The sequence below is a fragment of the Syngnathus floridae genome, chromosome 12 (genome assembly GCF_059516105.1).
Source record: "Syngnathus floridae isolate MCC-2025c chromosome 12, RoL_Sflo_1.0, whole genome shotgun sequence".
In the NCBI taxonomy this organism is placed as follows: Eukaryota; Metazoa; Chordata; class Actinopteri; order Syngnathiformes; family Syngnathidae; genus Syngnathus; species Syngnathus floridae.
In genome coordinates, this window is record NC_142424.1 from 14995448 (window position 1) to 15017053 (window position 21606).

Below are 21606 nucleotides of genomic sequence, written 5' to 3' on the forward strand. Positions count from 1 at the left end.
TTAAATATTTCTTCTGCCTACTCCCTTTTAAACAAGTTAACTCTGCCCACGTCCATTGACGTCTTGTCTGCGTCACGTGACCACGACGTAGCGACGTCATATAGTAACCGCTGTTTTGACCAGTAGACTTAGTTATTATGCGTTGACATAATGGCGCACTGGTTAGCATGGCCACCTCTTAAGCATGATGATGCGGGTTCGACGCCTGATCAATGTTAGCATGGAGTGAGCTGAAGTGCATGGCGCTGAAGATTTGAATCTTTGAAATGCGCTGAGGTCTGACATATCAGGCAGAATGGTTTGCCATCACGTTCAACAAAAAATAGAAACTTTCCCACTCTGATTAAAACGTCCTGTGTTCATCTACGTATTTTTGTTTTGCTGTGCATCTTTTCCCTGCCATTTCGAGAGCCCAATTGACACTCATAGTTTAAAGAAATGTGTTTGCCCATCCTACTTTGTGGAATTTCACCACATGCGCTTTTGACCAAAATACCAAATTGAACTCAAGTGAAGCCAACACGCACAACCCCCCCCCCCCACACACACACACACACACACACACAAATGTTGATATGAACATAAAAGAGCCGCATGCGGTTCGGGAGTTGCGGCTTGGCCAAACCTGTACTATACAACTTTATTTGTATAAAATTTTCACAACAGCTGTCACACAAACAAAGCGGGAAAAACCGAAGACGTGCGTGTTCCGCCCACGCTGGATTTATTTGCACCTTTGAAAAGACACCGTATTGCCGCAGATGTGGCAAAGAGTACTTTTGGGCATCTGAGACGGAAGGATGTCCAAAGCATCACGTCACCTGCTCTGGTAGGCATGGTGGTGGGACGTTGAGGTCAACCGCTTTGGGGTTGGCTGACTCTTTGATCGCAGGATGCCACACACTTGAAGACAGAAGCAGAAAAGCAGAGCTAAATGCAAAATGTACTCACCGGTGACTCCAATTTTTTTCCCCCCTGAAGAAACAGCTGGACGGGTGGCCCCGGCTGGCCAGTGGGACTCTTGTTATTCTGACCCTTTTTAGTGCGCGTTTGGGGCAACAACCGTTTTTTGTGGCGCTCTCTTCTGGTTCAAAAGTGCCCTGCATGTGAATTTGCTTTTCCTGCCTTCTGATTGGATGAGCGCCGGTGTGACGCGGTGCCTCTGTCACCGTGGCGGGGGGTATACGTTGGCATCGGAGCGTCTGCCAACGTCTGAGACCGGCTGGCAGTGTATCGGAGGTGTCGAGTGCGGTGCCGCTGGAGCTCACTCACCAGCTGGTGTTAGGGCCACAGAATGAAGGCCAAGGAGAAGAATAGAAAGAGAAACAGAAACTTCTCCTCCAATTGTTTGATTTGTCTCTTCTGAGCTTCGATGAATTCTTTCAGCTCTTTGTTCCTCTAGGACGGACAAATGGAAAGTGGCATTCAAAAGCCAGTAAGCGTGCAAGTAAGTGCCGGGCTGGCTTTGGGCCCTTACCTGTTGCGCGCTGTGCAGCAGATCCATTCTCTCTTGGAGGATGCAAGCGTCGCGCTCCCTCAACTCGCACATCAGGGCTCGCTTCCATTGGTCCACGGCGCTCCTAAGCTCTTCTCTCTGATCCGCCGTCAGCACGTCATTCACGCCAGCGTGGCTGGCTTTTTCGCCGTCCGTGGCGGGGCAGTCCCGCTGCGGTAGCGCCTCGTACAACATGGCCTCCAGCTCCAGGATCCTCTGGGCCGCAATCCTCGTCCATCAGTGGTCCGGCGGGAGATTTGAGGGCGGCTTACCTTATGAGCCTGGTCCATGGAACACTTCCTGAAGTCCAACTCTTCATCCAGGTAGCCCTTCTGCTTGCAGAACATATCCTAGCACAGCTCAAGGTCAGAATTGTTGGGGCACATTGCCGGAGTTCCCCTTGGCTGATGTCGCGTGTCTGTCTACCTTCTCACTTTCAATGTCCAACATCTTCTGTTGAAGTGCTGACTTGGTCACTTTGATGTATTCTAACCACTGAGGAAAGGCTGCTGTCACATAAGCAGAATGCGAGAGCGTGCGTGGACGTGCGCGTTACCTTCTCGGCTAGGGTGAGAAGGGTCCTGGCGTGAATCACGACCACCTGCTCCTCGTTGGTGAGATTCTGCAAGAGCCCAAAGGCACAGCGTCAACAAGCTTCTTTCAGCGCAAAGCCTTCCAAAAGTCACATTTGAGCCGCCGAGTCTCGTGGAGTGCGAACATAAGGAGTTCGACATACACTTACGGCGTTATAGCCCAGGATGTCCAGCTTCTTCATCAGATCACTGATGACGATGTCCGGGGGAAAGGCGCAAGGAGCAATGTAAGGTGTTCTGGGACCTCGGGTTAAGGTTAGGGTTGCGAGGGACGCCTTACGTACGCTCACGCCCTCGGCCTCGCAGTAGATCTGCAAAGGGCTGAGGCCGTCTGGGAAACGGACTTGCAGAAACTTCAAGACGGGGGAGCGCCACTCCCTCTCCTGAAAGGCAGAGGCATGCATCCGTCCGTCCGTCCGTCCGTCCGTCCGTCACATCTCTGGCCTCAACACGCTTGTGCGAGTCTTCCCACCTCCAGCTCCAGGATGCGGAACTCAAGCAGTTCGTTTTGGTCTCGGATATCCTGGATGTGCTCTTTCAGACGCGCTTCTTCCGCCTCCATCCGCCTGACCTGAAAAGACAGTCAGACCTCATCTGCGGGGCTTCCCGACAGGTGTGACGCCAAGCGACTCCGCCCAGCGCCTTTCTTTCCGTCACCTTTTCGGCCAACTGCTGATTGCTCTGACGCAGCAGCTGCTTCTCCTCCACCCACTTGACATTCTAGAAGAGACAAACGCGTGGACAGCTTTGGAATGTTGTGTCATTTTCATCCACAAATTCTTTGGTTGACTGGAAAATGACATTTGCTTTTCTCCGCATTTTCCCAGCCACGTTCGGGGGGGGGGGGGGGGGGGGGGGGTTGGTCCAGTAATGCCAGACGGATGAGTGACTGAAGAATGTAGCTATTTTGTCTGAGAAAAAGGTGTGCTCATTGATGAGCTTACCTGTCCTTGTTGCTTCAGCGCTGACTCCAGATCTGCTACTCTGCTTTGATAGTGACCCATTTCTACCATCAGCTTTTCTCTGGTCTGAAAGGAGGAGGAGGGAGGCTCCTCCTCCTCCTTTCAGACCAGAGAACACCCGAGGCTGGGTGAGAACGGGGAGGCTGCGACCCGGCCGGGGGTTGCGGGAAGGGGCGCCACCTTGATCTCCTTCTCGGCGTCGTAGTCCCCTTTCGCTGGTCTGGGCTAGCAGAGCGTAGGCTCGTTGCAGCGCTTGATATTCTTGCGTCAGCTGGCGGTAGCGAAGCTCCGCCTCTTCATGCACACACCAATGCAACACAGCACTAGTACCAGAATCAGTCAGACCGGCGACAAAGCACCCGCGACGCAAAGACGAGTCCGATTCCAGGCTGAAGAGGAATGTTTGGTGCCAATACGCTGGCAGAAATGGCGGGCTACCTCTTCGGGTTCCGTGTCGGGGGTTCTGTCGGTGTGAAAAGACAAGGACGATCCGTCCGAGTCCACCAACACGTCTTCGTCGTAGCCGTAAAATGTTTCGATGACCTGCGGGCGCGGAAGCAAACATCTCTCTGAACAAACTGAAGCGACACCTCACGATGAATCGACGAGAGGAACGATAGCGAGAAAAAGGCCATTTCATCTTGCGCAACACCAAGCAGCCGCAAACAAACAGACTCACCTTGCAGGACCTCACGCTTTGTTCCTCCTCAGAGATTCTCGACGTCGGTATCGTAGCAGCAAATCTCTCTCCTGTCGACACAAATAATCCGCCTTTGAGATTCTTTGGATGCAAAGGGAACGAACGGCTCCGGCGCAGAAACAAACGCGACTCACAATGACATTTCTGACATGAGCTCCTGTCTCCAGAGCCTGAAAAACACGTCACCGGCGATGATTGGAGGGACGCTCGTCTTTTCCAAAAGTGACAACTACAGGGTGTGTCAGGGTTTTCCAGATTATCTTTATCGTATCATTGTGTTGCTTTGACTTTGACTGCGACCTGTAATAAATAATATTATTTATCCCTTATTTATCCCTATCGCTTATCCCTTCCTACACAAAGTCGTAAAACACCCCTTGCTATGTTTTGACTAGAGGTCAAGGGCTTCCTCTATTCAATCCACTCTTACACCCACCCTGTTTCTCTTAATTAAAATGCTCGTGCAGGAGCCGAGAGTCAGACTTCATTCGTACAACGGATGGACTCTCCACCTGCAGGTGTCCAAAAGAACTTACTTGTCTCCCGTGTGGTTCTTGCAAAATAAGTTGGAGCGAGCGCAACTCTAACAGGGTGCATTTTGCCACTAGCTGCCTACGGACAATGACGTCGCGCTCGCGGCTCATGGTTGACGGGCTGAGCAGCCGGGCAAGTCCGTCGTTTTCAGCGCACAGCGAGTGGCAAAGGCGCTGACAAAACGGGAGCTTTGAGCTGCTGAAAACGGCAAAACAAGTCTAAAGCGTGTTCAAACGCGTGCGCACAATGCTCCTGCTTGAAAGGTCGGAATTTAAGGGGCCAATTTTTTGGATGGCGGCCGCCGGCCAAGCTTTGGACGGAAAAGGTTTCCTGGCGACAGCGAGCGAGCGCGGCGCTGCCGTACGTGCACCGAGTCGCCTGCCTGAAGACCTTGGACAAGTCGTCGATGATGTGCCGCTGCTCCACAACTTGAAGGAACTCCATTTCACCGTCCTGCTAGCCGCAACCGCGGTCCAGGTCATTGAGCGAACTAGGCCTTCTCTGTGGAACACAAATGCAGTGGACTCTGTTGGCACGCCGCCGTTGTCCGCGTCGACTTACCAAGCTTGCCATCTCCTCGTTCTCCTGGGTGACAAAGCGCACTTTGTTTTCAAGGCGACACAGCACCAGCGAGAGTTCTTCATTCTTCCTGCTCAGGCGTTTGTTTTTGTACAGGAGTGGCAGAAACTGGCTTTCTGTTTCTCTCAGTCGCTTTAGCTGCAAGCATGAAGTGCGGGATGTGAAAGACGCACAACACGCGGGCCAGAACGTATCCATTCCTTTTGCATCGGTTTGAACGGAATCGTGGCTTTGGCTCCCAATAAAAGACATCTACCAGGCAACCGACTCGCCGCGCCGCTCAACTAATAAGCAAGCGCAATGGGTGCCTCGCTGGATGGCGCGCATCAAACGTAGCGCAAACCTTCAAGCGTGCCGTCAATAAATTACCAGTTCATTGCGCTCTTCAGAAAGCAGGGCGTTTCGATCCTCCAGTTTCCTGATGACTGCGCTGAGCTCAGCGATTTTCAGATGAAACCGTCGCGTGTCCCGATCCTCCTGAGACTGAAAACGCCCCGCAACACACACACACAAGCACTCGTTCAAAGTTCAAAACTGTTTTTGTGCTACCTTCCTCCAGCAACGAACTAAGTCATGCGTACTGCAAGTGTGTGATGAGGTGGCTTACGCAATGAAGAGGATTGCTAGTAGCGGCGTTGACCCCACTTCCAGGGTAGTTTAGGCCCGCCCTTTGGGAATCCCTCAGGGCAGCGATCTGCTGCTCGGCAGCCTGAGTCTGCAGCTGAAGGCGGTGGACGTGGCCGGCCCCAGGGCTTCATCCAAAACACTAACCGCTCTGTCTTTCAGCTTGATCTCATCCGTCTGGATGTACAAACGGGGAGCGCTCAGGCAGGCGGGCAAACTCATTTGCCAGAATTGTGACAAAAACAAAGAGAGCAACCGGCCAATTTTTTTCTTGAATCGACTAGAACACCTTTGCTGTGACAAAAGCGAAGCGAGCAACCGGACATTTTCTTCTTGTGAAATAGAATAGAATAGAATGCCTTAGGTGTCATTGCACTGCAGGTATACAACGAAATTGGGAACATAGCCACGCACCGCGCATCTGATCAGTCCTACCAGTCGGCGGATCTCCCTCTCGCAGTCTCTCTTGGTTCGGCTCAGCTCCTCCCGATGCTGGTGATGAGCCGATCGGAGCTCGGCCGCTCGGGACTGCCAGGCCTGCTGGGCCGCTGCCAGGGCTTCTTCCGCGCTCCTGGTGGAGGCGACACCGCTCGGTTCCCGACACCGCCGCGTCTCCTCCACCTCCGCCAGCAAAGCGCCCCCCCTCCTCACCTGAGCAGACATTGCGCCACACCGGGCCGTTGAGACCGCAACGGAGCGCCGCGACGCTTACTGGGGACAAGCTACACAATACGGTAGCGGCCGCATCGAAGCCCGACGTGGCGTGCGGATAGTCAGACACGGATAGAGCGGATCACCTTGTCCATGGAGCCGTCCCTCAGGCTGAGGACCAAGGCATTCAGTCGCTGGATCTCTCCATCTTTGATTTTGATCACTCTCATCAGCTCCATTTCATGCTGCCGCAGTAATGTCTCCCTGGTAATGGCTAACTCTTTCTGCTTCTCCTCATGGAGTTTGCTTTTGAGTTCCGTCATGGCGGCGGTGGCACGGTGGTGCTCCGCCCGCAGGTCCTGACTTCTCTCTCTCTCCAGACAGCTGACCTGACATGACTTAGACTTAGACAAACTTTATTGTCATCTTGTCTGCACATGGTGCATACAAAACGAAATTCCGTTGCATACGTCTTACAACAAAGTAGTGATATTGCAGTTGAATAGAAGTAACATACCCTATGAAAATATATATATATACATATATACTATATATATATATATATATATATTAAAAATAAGTATAAAGTGCAGCAGTGATAATTATGCAATAGTGCAAGTAGGCAAAACAGTATTCAAGAGTGTGCAGAGGAATGCTAAACCATGTATTAAACTTCTATTTAAAGGGTTTATACAAGTTCAGTAAAGTTGGTAGTGCGAGATAGTGCAAGATAGAGGTCCGTAGTGTCATAAAGTACAGTTCTGTGAATGTGTGATGCAGAGTTCAGTTTAGAGCTCAACAGTTCTAGTGTTCAACAGTCTGATGACAGCAGGGAAAAAGCTGTTGCAGAACCTGGTGGACCTGCAGCGGATGCTGCAAACCTCTTCCCAGAGGGCAGCAGGGAGAACAGTCCATGGTGGGGGTGTGATGGGTCATTGATGATGTTACGGGCACGGGACATGCAGCGCTGAGATGAAATGTCCTGAATGGAGGGAAGAGGAGCCCCTATGATCCTCTCTGCTGTCCTCACCACTCTCCTCACGTTCTTCCAATCGGAGGCGGTGCAGCCTCCACACCACACAGAGAGACAGCTTGTCAGAATGCTCTCTATGGTGCTCCTGTAGAACGTCCTCATGATGGGTGGGGGCAGGTGGGCTCTCCTCATCCTCCGCAGGAAGTACAAGCGCTTCTGTGCCCTCTTGACCAGTGCCGTAGTGTTCATAGTCCAGGTGAGGTCTTCTGTGATGTGGACCCCCAGGAATTTGGTGGTGCTGACCACCTCCACAGCTGAGCTGTTGATGATCAGTGGAGCGTGGTGAGGCTGTTTTTTCCTGAAGTCGACGATGATCTCCTTCATCTTCTCCTCATTCAGGATCAGGCTGTTTTCTCTGCACCAGCCCACCAGCTGCTCCACCTCCTCTCTGTAGTCCAGGTCGTTGTTGTCTCTGATGAGCCCCACCACCGTTGTGTCGTCTGCTGACTTCACGATGTGATTGGTGGTGAACCTGAGGACGCAGTCGTGTGTCATCAGGGTGCACAGCAGGGGGCTCAGGACGCAGCCCTGAAGGGAGCCTGTGCTGAGGGTGATGACATCAGAGGTGTTCTGTCCGACCCGGACTGACTGAGGTCTGTTGGTGAGGAAGTCTAGCAGCCAGTTGCGAAGGGGGGTGTTGAAGCCCAGGTGTTCCAATTTTCCTACCAGATGCTGTGGGATGATGGTGTTAAACGCTGAGCTGAAGTCCAGGAACAGCCTCCGCACATGGGTGTTCTTCTCCTCCAGGTGAGCCAGGCTCAGGTGAAGAACGGAGGAGATGGCGTCCTGAGTGGAGCGGTTTTGCCGGTCGGCAAACTGGAACGGGTCAAATAATAGGGGGAGTCTGGAAACGATGTGACCTTTAAGCAGCCTTTCGAAGCACTTCATCATAACCGGAGTCAGTGCAACAGGCCGGTAATCATTAAATGAGGTGATTTGAGGTTTCTTCGGCACCGGAATGATGGAGGCAGTCTTAAAGCACGCCGGCACTGTGGCTTGGCCCAGCGAGGTGTTAAAAATGTCTGTGATGACCCCAGCCAGATGACTTGCACATTCCCTGAACACACGCCCAGGAATGTTGTCGGGGCCAGGGGCCTTACAGGGGTTGACTCTCCTCAGGGTCTTCAACACATCGGCGGAGTCAAGGCAGAGTACCTCCTCTTCCTGATGGGGGACAGTTTTAACTGCTGGAGTGCCGTTTAGTGCCTCGAACCTCCCAAAGAAGTTATTTAGACCATTTAGAAAGTCAGCATCAACTACACCCACCGGGGGGGGGGGGAGGGTGAGTTGTAGTCTGTAATCGCCCGTATGCCTTGCCACATACTCCTGATGTTTTTGACGTCGTGGAAACGATCCTGAAATTTTCGACTGCGGTCTCGCTTCGCTATCCTGATGGCACGGTTCAAGTTGGCTCTCGCTGTCCTCAGTGTCTCCTTGTCGCCAGACTTGAAGGCAGAGTTCCGCGCTCGTAGCGTTTGACGTACCTCCTCAGTCATCCAGGGTCGTTGGTTGCCCCGGGTGATGATATTCTTAGTGGTGCTGACGTCCTCGGTGCATTTGTTGATGTAGGCTGACACAGTCATGGCACACGCATGTCTAATCTACATCGGGAAAACTGGGAGGGAGGGAGGCAGGCAGGGAGGCAGGCAGGGAGGCAGGCAGGGAGGCAGGCAGTGTCTGTCTGTTGAGGTTTTCACCTTGTTCTTCTCCTGCTGAAGTTCTAACTGGACGTCCATCAGTTTGGTTCTCAGCTCGTCATTGGCGGCCTGAAGGGCGTCCGTTCGCTCCGCCTTGGCCCGCCCTGCCGGAGCTCGTTTGGACATCTCTTACTCGAGTCTCGCCCGGTCGTCAGTCAGAGATCACAACATTTGTACCTGGAGAGCACAAACGCAGCGCTGTTTTCCACTGGCTTCGAACTCAACTTCAATCGGTACCGTAACTTACAACATCATAAACATAGAACTAGCTTGACTTATTCATTGAATAAATGCATTTGGTTCTTCAAAACTGCATCACGCAACATAGCGTGACCGAGACGGCCGTTATCCACCTGCGTGAAGTTATTTGGTGAAATGAATGAGATGTTTAAGACACCATCGTTCTGTCTCTATGTAGATGAAGGTAAATAATCGATTGCTGAAGGTCCAAAGGTGTTGTGATAAACAAATAAACATATTAGTGATTAGTGACATATTTGTGATAAACATATTAGGCAGGATAATCACATATGTTAACGTGACTGCCCACACTGTATTTATTTATGGTTATTTGTTAAATCGAGTACTGTTAGACATGAAATAGGAAGTGTTTAACATAAATGGAAGACGAAAGGGGTACTCACCATTGTAGCTCCTGCTGGTCAATGATACGAGCCTCTTCTTGCAGTGGAAAACATACAGCCAACAAACACCGTGGAACCTAAAGGAATGAAATTAAACATTAACATTTAGCCTCAACCAACATTCACAGATACAACGCAACGCAAACTACACAAACGTAAATCTTTTTAAACACAATGAGTTGTACTTACCGTGTACGCTCTAGACGGTCCACTTGCAAGCGGAAAATAAAGATATTTCTGTTGATAATCGTCGTGTTTGTATCCGGTGTCTCGCTCAAGGCCATTGCGCCCACAGATTTGAATTTTGGCGAGAGTTCAGCCTATTGACGTCATTTCCGCGGTGTAATACCCGCATATCTGAAACGGCAAAGTTAAGAGTAGAGTTAAATAAAGTTTTTAGTCAACGCAATAATTTACAACCGTTGACCAGTCGAAATAATCGTCGAAATTTGGCGTCTGTGGCTGGAAGCAGACGCCGAGTTCGACATTCCTCCCAAACGCCACACTCCCTCGCTTTTCAGGGCTAAAAAAAAACAGTTGTAATTACCTTGTACGCTCTAGACGGTCAAGTTGCAAGCTGAAAACAAAAATATTTGCCTTGTTAGTCATCGTGTTACTAACAGCTGTGTCTTGTTTGCCAGAACTGCCGCTTTCCTACTTCCTGTTGCAAGCCACGCCCACGGATTATAATTTTGCCGTGAGTTCCGCCTATTGACGTCATGTCCGCGTCACATGACTGCGACGTAATATTATCTAAAACTGTTTGTGCGGTATTGTGTTGTTCTGTGCGGTATTGTGTTATTCTGTGCGGCGTCGTGTTGTTCTGTGCGGCGTCGTGTTGTTCAGTGCGACGTCGTGTTGTTCAGTGCGGCATGGTGTTGTTCAGTGCGGCATGGTGTTGTTCAGTGCGGCATGGTGTTGTTCAGTGCGGCATAATGTTGTTCAGTGCGGCATAATGTTGTTCAGTGCGGCATGGTGTTGTTCAGTGCGGCATGGTGTTGTTCAGTGCGGCATAATGTTGTTCAGTGCGCCATAATGTTGTTCAGTGCGGCATGGTGTTGTTCAGTGCGGGATGGTGTTGTTCAGTGCAGGATGGTGTTGTTCAGTGCGGCATGGTGTTGTTCAATGCGGCATGGTGTTGTTCAGTGCGGGATGGTGTTGTTCAGTGCGGCATGGTGTTGTTCAGTGCGGCATAATGTTGTTCAGTGCGGCATGGTGTTGTTCAGTGCGGCATGGTGTTGTTCAGTGCGGCATGGTGTTGTTCAGTGCGGCATGGTGTTGTTCAGTGCGGAATGGTGTTGTTCAGTGCGGCATGGTGTTGTTCAGTCCGGGATGGTGTTGTTCAATGCGGGATCGTGTTGTTCAGTGCGGGGTGGTGTTGTTCAGTGCGGGATGGTGTTGTTCAGTGCGGCATGGTGTTGTTCAATGCGGCATGGTGTTGTTCAGTGCGGGATGGTGTTGTTCATTGCGGCATGGTGTTGTTCAGTGCGGCATGGTGTTGTTCAGTGCGGCATGGTGTTGTTCAGTGCGGCATGGTGTTGTTCAGTGCGGCATAATGTTGTTCAGTGCGGCATGGTGTTGTTCAGTGTGGAAAGGTGTTGTTCAGTGCAGGATGGTGTTGTTCAGTGCGGCATGGTGTTGTTCAATGCAGGATCGTGTTGTTCAGTGCAGCATAATGTTGTTCAGTGCAGCATGGTGTTGTTCAGTGCGGCATGGTGTTGTTCAATGCGGCATGGTGTTGTTCACTGCGGGATGGTGTTGTTCAATGCGGGATCGTGTTGTTCAGTGCGGCATAATGTTGTTCGGTGCAGCATGGTGTTGTTCAGTGCGGCATGGTGTTGTTCAGTGCGACATAATGTTGTTTAGTGCGGCATAATGTTGTTCAATGCGGCATAATGTTGTTCAGTGCGGCATGGTGTTGTTCAGTGCGGCATGGTGTTGTTCAGTGCGGCATGGTGTTGTTCAGTGCAGGATGGTGTTGTTCAGTGCGGCATGGTGTTGTTCAATGCGGCATGGTGTTGTTCAGTGCGGGATGGTGTTGTTCAGTGCAGGATGGTGTTGTTCAGTGCGGCATGGTGTTGTTCAGTGCGGAATGGTGTTGTTCAGTGCGGCATGGTGTTGTTCAGTGCGGCATGGTGTTGTTCAGTGCAGGATGGTGTTGTTCAATGCGGGATCGTGTTGTTCAGTGCGGCATGGTGTTGTTCAGTGCGGCATGGTGTTGTTCAGTGCGGCATAATGTTGTTCAGTGCGGCATGGTGTTGTTCAGTGCGGCATGGTGTTGTTCAGTGCGGCATGGTGTTGTTCAGTGCGGCATGGTGTTGTTCAGTGCGGCATAATGTTGTCCAGTGCGCCATAATGTTGTTCAGTGCGGCATGGTGTTGTTTAGTGCGGGATGGTGTTGTTCAGTGCAGGATGGTGTTGTTCAGTGCGGCATGGTGTTGTTCAATGCGGCATGGTGTTGTTCAGTGCGGGATGGTGTTGTTCAGTGCGGCATGGTGTTGTTCAGTGCGGCATAATGTTGTTCAGTGCGGCATGGTGTTGTTCAGTGCGGCATGGTGGTGTTCAGTGCGGCATGGTGTTGTTCAGTGCGGCATGGTGTTGTTCAGTGCGGAATGGTGTTGTTCAGTGCGGCATGGTGTTGTTCAGTGCGGGATGGTGTTGTTCAATGCGGGATCGTGTTGTTCAGTGCGGGGTGGTGTTGTTCAGTGCAGGATGGTGTTGTTCAGTGCAGGATGGTGTTGTTCAGTGCGGCATGGTGTTGTTCAATGCAGGATCGTGTTGTTCAGTGCAGCATAATGTTGTTCAGTGCAGCATGGTGTTGTTCAGTGCGGCATGGTGTTGTTCAATGCGGCATGGTGTTGTTCAGTGCGGGATGGTGTTGTTCAGTGCGGCATGGTGTTTTTCAGTGCGGCATAATGTTGTTCAGTGCGGCATGGTGTTGTTCAGTGCGGCATGGTGTTGTTCAGTGCAGGATGGTGTTGTTCAGTGCGGCATGGTGTTGTTCAATGCAGGATCGTGTTGTTCAGTGCAGCATAATGTTGTTCAGTGCAGCATGGTGTTGTTCAGTGCGGCATGGTGTTGTTCAATGCGGCATGGTGTTGTTCACTGCGGGATGGTGTTGTTCAATGCGGGATCGTGTTGTTCAGTGCGGCATAATGTTGTTCAGTGCAGCATGGTGTTGTTCAGTGCGGCATGGTGTTGTTCAGTGCGACATAATGTTGTTTAGTGCGGCATAATGTTGTTCAGTGCGGCATAATGTTGTTCAGTGCGGCATGGTGTTGTTCAGTGCGGCATGGTGTTGTTCAGTGCGGCATGGTGTTGTTCAGTGCAGGATGGTGTTGTTCAGTGCGGCATGGTGTTGTTTAATGCGGCATGGTGTTGTTCAGTGCGGGATGGTGTTGTTCAGTGCAGGATGGTGTCGTTCAGTGCGGCATGGTGTTGTTCAGTGCGGAATGGTGTTGTTCAGTGCGGCATGGTGTTGTTCAGTGCGGCATGGTGTTGTTCAGTGCAGGATGGTGTTGTTCAATGCGGGATCGTGTTGTTCAGTGCGGCATGGTGTTGTTCAGTGCGGCATGGTGTTGTTCAGTGCGGCATAATGTTGTTCAGTGCGGCATGGTGTTGTTCAGTGCGGCATGGTGTTGTTCAGTGCGGCATGGTGTTGTTCAGTGCGGCATGGTGTTGTTCAGTGCGGCATAATGTTGTCCAGTGCGCCATAATGTTGTTCAGTGCGGCATGGTGTTGTTTAGTGCGGGATGGTGTTGTTCAGTGCAGGATGGTGTTGTTCAGTGCGGCATGGTGTTGTTCAATGCGGCATGGTGTTGTTCAGTGCGGGATGGTGTTGTTCAGTGCGGCATGGTGTTGTTCAGTGCGGCATAATGTTGTTCAGTGCGGCATGGTGTTGTTCAGTGCGGCATGGTGTTGTTCAGTGCGGCATGGTGTTGTTCAGTGCGGCATGGTGTTGTTCAGTGCGGCATGGTGTTGTTCAGTGCGGGATGGTGTTCAATGCGGGATCGTGTTGTTCAGTGCGGGGTGGTGTTGTTCAGTGCAGGATGGTGTTGTTCAGTGCAGGATGGTGTTGTTCAGTGCGGCATGGTGTTGTTCAATGCAGGATCGTGTTGTTCAGTGCAGCATAATGTTGTTCAGTGCAGCATGGTGTTGTTCAGTGCGGCATGGTGTTGTTCAGTGCGGCATGGTGTTGTTCAGTGCGGCGTAATGTTGTTCAGTGCGGCATGGTGTTGTTCAGTGCGGAATGGTGTTGTTCAGTGCGGCATGGTGTTGTTCAGTGCAGGATGGTGTTGTTCAGTGCGGCATGGTGTTGCTCAGTGCGGCATGGTGTTGTTCAGTGCGGGATGGTGTTGTTCATTGCGACATGGTGTTGTTCAGTGCGGCATGGTGTTGTTCAGTGCGGCATGGTGTTGTTCAGTGCGGCATAATGTTGTTCAGTGCGCCATAATGTTGTTCAGTGCGGCATGGTGTTGTTCAGTGCGGGATGGTGTTGTTCAGTGCAGGATGGTGTTGTTCAGTGCGGCATGGTGTTGTTCAGTGCGGCATAATGTTGTTCAGTGCGGCATAATGTTGTTCAGTGCGGCATAATGTTGTTCAGTGCGGGATGGTGTTGTTCATTGCGGCATGGTGTTGTTCAGTGCGGCATGGTGTTGTTCAGTGCGGCATGGTGTTGTTCAGTGCGGGATGGTGTTGTTCAGTGCAGGATGGTGTTGTTCAGTGCGGCATGGTGTTGTTCAGTGCGGCATGGTGTTGTTCATTTCGGCATAATGTTGTTCAGTGCGGCATAATGTTGTTTAGTGCGGCATGGTGTTGTTCAGTGCGGGATGGTGTTGTTCAGTCCGTTATAATGTTGTTCAGTGCGGCATGGTGTTGTTCAGTGCGGCATGGTGTTGTTCAGTGCGGCATGGTGTTGTTCAGTGCGGCATAATGTTGTTCAGTGCGGCATAATGTTGTTCAGTGCGGCATGGTGTTGTTCAGTGCGGGATGGTGTTGTTCAGTGCGGGATGGTGTTGTTCAGTGCGGCATGGTGTTCAATGCGGAATGGTGTTGTTCAGTGCAGGATGGTGTTGTTCAGTGTGGCATGGTGTTGTTCAGTGCGGCATAATGTTGTTCAGTGCGGCATGGTGTTGTTCAGTGCGGCATGGTGTTGTTCAGTGCGGCATGGTGTTGTTCAGTGCGGCATAATGTTGTTCAGTGCGGCATGGTGTTGTTCAGTGCGGCATGGTGTTGTTCAGTGCGGCATAATGTTCAGTGCGGCATAATGTTGTTCAGTGCGGCATGGTGTTGTTCAGTGCGGGATGGTGTTGTTCAGTGCAGGATGGTGTTGTTCAGTGCGGCATGGTGTTCAGTGCGGGATGGTGTCTTTCAGTGCGGCATGGTGTCGTTCAGTGCGGCATGGTGTCTTTCAGTGCGGCATGGTGTCGTTCAGTGAGGCATGGTGTTGTTCAGTGCGGCATGGTGTTGTTTAGTGCGGCATGGTGTTGTTCAGTGCGGGATGGTGTTGTTCAGTGTGGCATGGTGTTCAGTGCGGCATGGTGTTGTTCAGTGCGGTATCGTGTTGTTCAGTGCGGTATCGTGTTTCTCAGTGCGGTATCGTGTTGTTCAGTGCAGTATCGTTGTGTTGTTCGTATTGTGTTTAACACTTAGCCTCTAACACTTAGCCTCTAACACTTAGCCTCTAGCATCTAGAAGGTAAATAAATAGGAAGGAAGGACTCACCGGTGACGTCTTCGCCCACGTCCAAGCGTTGTACTTTGTATTTTCATCCTTCTGACAGTGGAAAACATAGCCAACAAACACCGTGGAACCTAAACGAATGAAAGAAAACTATCATTTGGCCACAACCAACATTCACAGATACAACACAATGTGACGTGCGGGGTTGAGGTTAAAGGTTGAGTGAAGGGCCCTCGTTTTAAACTACTTTTTTGAAAAGGATTGGGAACAAGTAAGACGTATTTAATTTATTTAATGGGAAGTAGTAAGAGCTATTGAATTTAATCTATGTATTATATTCTATTGTATTGTATTCTGTTGTATTCTTTTGGATTGTATTCACACTAACCCCACTAAAACTTCAGCCCACAAAAACTCGCCTCTGGCGCCTAGCCTCTGGCACTTAGCCTCTAACACTTAGCCTTTAACACTTAGCCTTTAACACTTAGCCTTTAACACTTAGCCTAGAAGGTGAATAAATAGGGTTAAAGGTTGAGTGAAGGGACCTCGTTTTAAACTACTTTTTTGTAAAGGAGTGGGAACAAGTAAGACGTATTTAATTTATTTAATGGGAAGTAGTAAGACTTATTAAATTCATTTAATCTACTTTTCTTCCCAGGCAAAATTTGATGTGCTGCAATTCCAAATTTCCAAAGTGAATGAAGGAATGAAGTCCTTTAAATTATGATTTTGTATAAATACTAGGCATTAACACAAAATCGACGGCACAAAATGGGCAGACTTTACTTGTTTGAAAAGGACTGGTTACAAGACAGACTTTTTTAATTTATTTAATGGGAAGAAGACTTATTTAGTTTAATTGATCTATTTTTGTTCCCTGGCAAAATTCGATTTGCTGCAATTCCAAATTTCCAAAGTGAATGAAGGAAAGAAGTCGTTTAAATTATGATTTTGTTTAAATACTAGGCATAGACACAAAATCTACGGCACAAAATGGGCAGACTTTACTTGTTTGAAGAGGACTGGTTACAAGACAGACTTTTCTGATTTATTTAATGGGAAGAAGACTTATTTAGTTTATTTAATCTATTTTTGTTCCCTGGCAAAATTGGATTTGCTGAAATTGTATTTTGCCAAATCTTGCCTTGAGACCTGATAGGAAGTATTAAACGCTTAGTTAAATCAATACAAGTTGGTAATAAGAGCGAGTAATGTTGGTTGAACCGATGAATGAAGGTTGAAAGCAATTTAAATTATGACTTTGTATAAATACTAGATATTAACAGAACATCTACTGCGCGAAATGGGCAGAGTTTACTTGTTTGAGAAGGAGTGGCTTATTCAAAACTAAGATTTATTTAATCTGTTTGTTCCCAGGCAAAATTGGATGTGATGCAATTCCAAATTTCACCACATGATGGTGCCCAATTTTGACTTCATAGGACATATTAAACACTTAGCTTGTTATTATGTTCAAGGTAATCAGATTTGTTTATTATTCTAATGGCCTCTTCAAAACTATTCTGGATTACTACTTTGGATCTATTCTACATTACTTGGCAACAACATACTCTGTAACAGATTAGGCAGTATAATCATATCTGTTAACTTGAGAGTGCCCACACTCAATCTACTTATCGTGATGTGTTAAATCAATTACTGTTAGACATTATTTGTCTGATAATCTACCAAATCTTTGAATTGAAGAATTTGTGATTTAATTAATAGCTTGTTGTTATGTTAAGGGTAATCAGACTTGTATATAATTCTAATGGCCTTCTTTTGAAAACTATTCTGAATTACAACTTTGGATCTTATATTACTTTGCAACAATCTACTCCGTGACAGATTAGGCAGTATAATCACATATGTTAACTTCAGTGCCCACACTGTATTTATTTATGGTTATTTGTTAAATCAAGTACTGTTAGACATGAAATAGGAAGTGTTTAACATAAATGTTATGGCTACTCACCATTGTAGCTCGCTCCTGGTCAATGATACGAGCCTCTTCTTGCAGTGGAAAACTTGCAGCCAACAAACACCGTGGAACCTAAAGGAATGAAATTAAACATTAACATTTCGCCTCGACCAATTTTCACACGTACAACGCAACGCGGCTACACTTCTGCTATTACAAACGTAAATCTCCTTAAACACAATGAGTGTTACTTACCGTGTACGCTCTAGACGGTCCAGTTGCAAGCAGAAAATAAAGATATTTCTGTTGATAATCGTCGCTGCTCAGTGGCTCACGGCCATCGCGCCAACAGATTTGAATTTTGGCGGAGGTTCGGGCAATTACGTCATATCCACGGCACATGACTGCGACGTAATACCCGCTTATCTGAAACGGCAGTTAAAAGTAGAGTTACATCAAGTTTTCTTGGAACCTAAACGAATGAAAGAAAACTATCATTTGGCCACAACCAACATTCACAGATACAACACAACGTGCGGGGTTGGGGTTAAAGATTGAGTGAAGGGCCCTCGTTTTAAACTACTGTTTTGAAAAGGAGTGGGAACAAGTAAGACGTATTTAATTTATTTAATGGGAAGTAGTAAGACTTATTAAATTTATTTAATCTACTTTTCTTCCCAGGCAAAATTTGATGTGCTGCAATTCCAAATTTCCAAAGTGAATGAAGGAATGAAGTCCTTTAAATTATGATTTTGTATAAATACTAGGCATTAACACAAAATCGACGGCACAAAATGGGCAGACTTTACTTGTTTGAAAAGGACTGGTTACAAGACAGACTTTTTTAATTTATTTAATGGGAAGAAGACTTATTTAGTTTAATTGATCTATTTTTGTTCCCTGCCAAAATTCGATTTGCTGCAATTCCAAATTTCCAAAGTGAATGAAGGAAAGAAGTCGTTTAAATTATGATTTTGTTTAAATACTAGGCATAGACACAAAATCTACGGCACAAAATGGGCAGACTTTACTTGTTTGAAGAGGACTGGTTACAAGACAGACTTTTCTGATTTATTTAATGGGAAGAGGACTTATTTAGTTTATTTAATCTATTTTTGTTCCCTGGCAAAATTGGATTTGCTGAAATTGTATTTTGCCAAATCTCGATTTGAGACCTGATAGGAAGTATTAAACGCTTAGTTAAATCAATACAAGTTGGTAATAAGAGCGAGTAATGTTGGTTGAACCGATGAATGAAGGTTGAAAGCAATTTAAATTATGACTTTGTATAAATACTAGATATTAACAGAACATCTACTGCGCAAAATGGGCAGAGTTTACTTGTTTGAGAAGGAGTGGCTTATTCAAAACTAAGATTTATGTAATCTGTTTGTTCCCAGGCAAAATTGGATGTGATGCAATTCCAAATTTCACCACATGATGGTGCCCAATTTTGACTTCATAGGACATATTAAACACTTAGCTTGTTATTATGTTCAAGGTAATCAGATTTGTTTATCATTCTAATGGCCTCTTCAAAACTATTCTGGATTACTACTTTGGATCTATTCTACATTACTTGGCAACAACATACTCTGTAACAGATTAGGCAGTATAATCACATATGTTAACTTGAGAGTGCCCACACTCAATCTACTTATCGTGATGTGTTAAATCAATTACTGTTAGACATTATTTGTCTGATAATCTACCAAATCTTTGAATTGAAGAATTTGTGATTTAATTAATAGCTTGTTCAGGGTAATCAGACTTGTATATAATTCTAATGGCCTTCTTTTGAAAACTATTCTGAATTACAACTTTGGATCTTATATTACTTTGCAACAATCTACTCCGTGACAGATTAGGCAGTATAATCACATATGTTAACTTCAGTGCCCACACTGTATTTATTTATGGTTATTTGTTAAATCAAGTACTGTTAGACATGAAATAGGAAGTGTTTAACATAAATGTTATGGCTACTCACCATTGTAGCTCGCTCCTGGTCAATGATACGAGCCTCTTCTTGCAGTGGAAAACTTGCAGCCAACAAACACCGTGGAACCTAAAGGAATGAAATTAAACATTAACATTTCGCCTCGACCAATTTTCACACGTACAACGCAACGCGGCTACACTTCTGCTATTACAAACGTAAATCTCCTTAAACACAATGAGTGTTACTTACCGTGTACGCTCTAGACGGTCCAGTTGCAAGCAGAAAATAAAGATATTTCTGTTGATAATCGTCGCTGCTCAGTGGCTCACGGCCATCGCGCCAACAGATTTGAATTTTGGCGGAGGTTCGGGCAATTACGTCATATCCGCGGCATTTGACTGCGACGTAATACCCGCTTATCTGAAACGGCAGTTAAAAGTAGAGTTACATCAAGTTTTCTTGGAACCTAAACGAATGAAAGAAAACTATCATTTGGCCACAACCAACATTCACAGATACAACACAACGTGCGGGGTTGAGGTTAAAGATTGAGTGAAGGGCCCTCGTTTTAAACTACTGTTTTGAAAAGGAGTGGGAACAAGTAAGACGTATTTAATTTATTTAATGGGAAGTAGTAAGACTTATTAAATTTATTTAATCTACTTTTCTTCCCAGGCAAAATTTGATGTGCTGCAATTCCAAATTTCCAAAGTGAATGAAGGAATGAAGTCCTTTAAATTATGATTTTGTATAAATACTAGGCATTAACACAAAATCGACGGCACAAAATGGGCAGACTTTACTTGTTTGAAAAGGACTGGTTACAAGACAGACTTTTTTAATTTATTTAATGGGAAGAAGACTTATTTAGTTTAATTGATCTATTTTTGTTCCCTGCCAAAATTCGATTTGCTGCAATTCCAAATTTCCAAAGTGAATGAAGGAAAGAAGTCGTTTAAATTATGATTTTGTTTAAATACTAGGCATAGACACAAAATCTACGGCACAAAATGGGCAGACTTTACTTGTTTGAAGAGGACTGGTTACAAGACAGACTTTTCTGATTTATTTAATGGGAAGAGGACTTATTTAGTTTATTTAATCTATTTTTGTTCCCTGGCAAAATTGGATTTGCTGAAATTGTATTTTGCCAAATCTCGATTTGAGACCTGATAGGAAGTATTAAACGCTTAGTTAAATCAATACAAGTTGGTAATAAGAGCGAGTAATGTTGGTTGAACCGATGAATGAAGGTTGAAAGCAATTTAAATTATGACTTTGTATAAATACTAGATATTAACAGAACATCTACTGCGCAAAATGGGCAGAGTTTACTTGTTTGAGAAGGAGTGGCTTATTCAAAACTAAGATTTATGTAATCTGTTTGTTCCCAGGCAAAATTGGATGTGATGCAATTCCAAATTTCACCACATGATGGTGCCCAATTTTGACTTCATAGGACATATTAAACACTTAGCTTGTTATTATGTTCAAGGTAATCAGATTTGTTTATCATTCTAATGGCCTCTTCAAAACTATTCTGGATTACTACTTTGGATCTATTCTACATTACTTGGCAACAACATACTCTGTAACAGATTAGGCAGTATAATCACATATGTTAACTTGAGAGTGCCCACACTCAATCTACTTATCGTGATGTGTTAAATCAATTACTGTTAGACATTATTTGTCTGATAATCTACCAAATCTTTGAATTGAAGAATTTGTGATTTAATTAATAGCTTGTTCAGGGTAATCAGACTTGTATATAATTCTAATGGCCTTCTTTTGAAAACTATTCTGAATTACAACTTTGGATCTTATATTACTTTGCAACAATCTACTCGGTGACAGATTAGGCAGTATAATCACATATGTTAACTTCAGTGCCCACACTGTATTTATTTATGGTTATTTGTTAAATCAAGTACTGTTAGACATGAAATAGGAAGTGTTTAACATAAATGTTATGGCTACTCACCATTGTAGCTCGCTCCTGGTCAATGATATGAGCCTCTTCTTGCAGTGGAAAACTTGCAGCCAACAAACACCGTGGAACCTAAAGGAATGAAATTAAACATTAACATTTCGCCCGGACCAACATTCACACGTACAACGCAACGCGGCTACACTTCTGCTATTACAAACGTAAATCTCCTTAAACACAACGAGTGTTACTTACCGTGTACGCTCTAGGCAAAATTGGATGTGATGCAATTCCAAATCTATCTGAAACGGCAGTTAAAAGTAGAGTTACATCAAGTTTTCTTTTTTAATCAACACAATCATTTACAACCGTTGACCAGAAAGAATCGTCGAAATTCGACGTCCCCCACAAACGCCACGCTCACTCGCTTTTCAGGGCAACAAAAGTACTTCTTTTTAAAAACGATGAGTTGTACTTACCGTGTACGCTCTGGACGGTCCAGTTGCAAGCAGAAAATAAAAATATTTCTCTTGTTAGTCGTATGTTACCATCCGCTGTGTCTTTGTCAACATCGCCGCCATTTTCCTACTTCCTGCTGCGAGCCACGCCCACGGATTTA

General features: G+C 46.6%; 1 pseudogene; it reads right to left on the bottom strand.

Annotated features, from left to right (window-relative positions):
• Window positions 1-718: 718 nt before the first annotated feature.
• On the bottom strand, window positions 719-17248 carry LOC148390187 (janus kinase and microtubule-interacting protein 3-like; annotated as a pseudogene).
• Between the last annotated feature and the right edge of the window lie 4358 nt (window positions 17249-21606).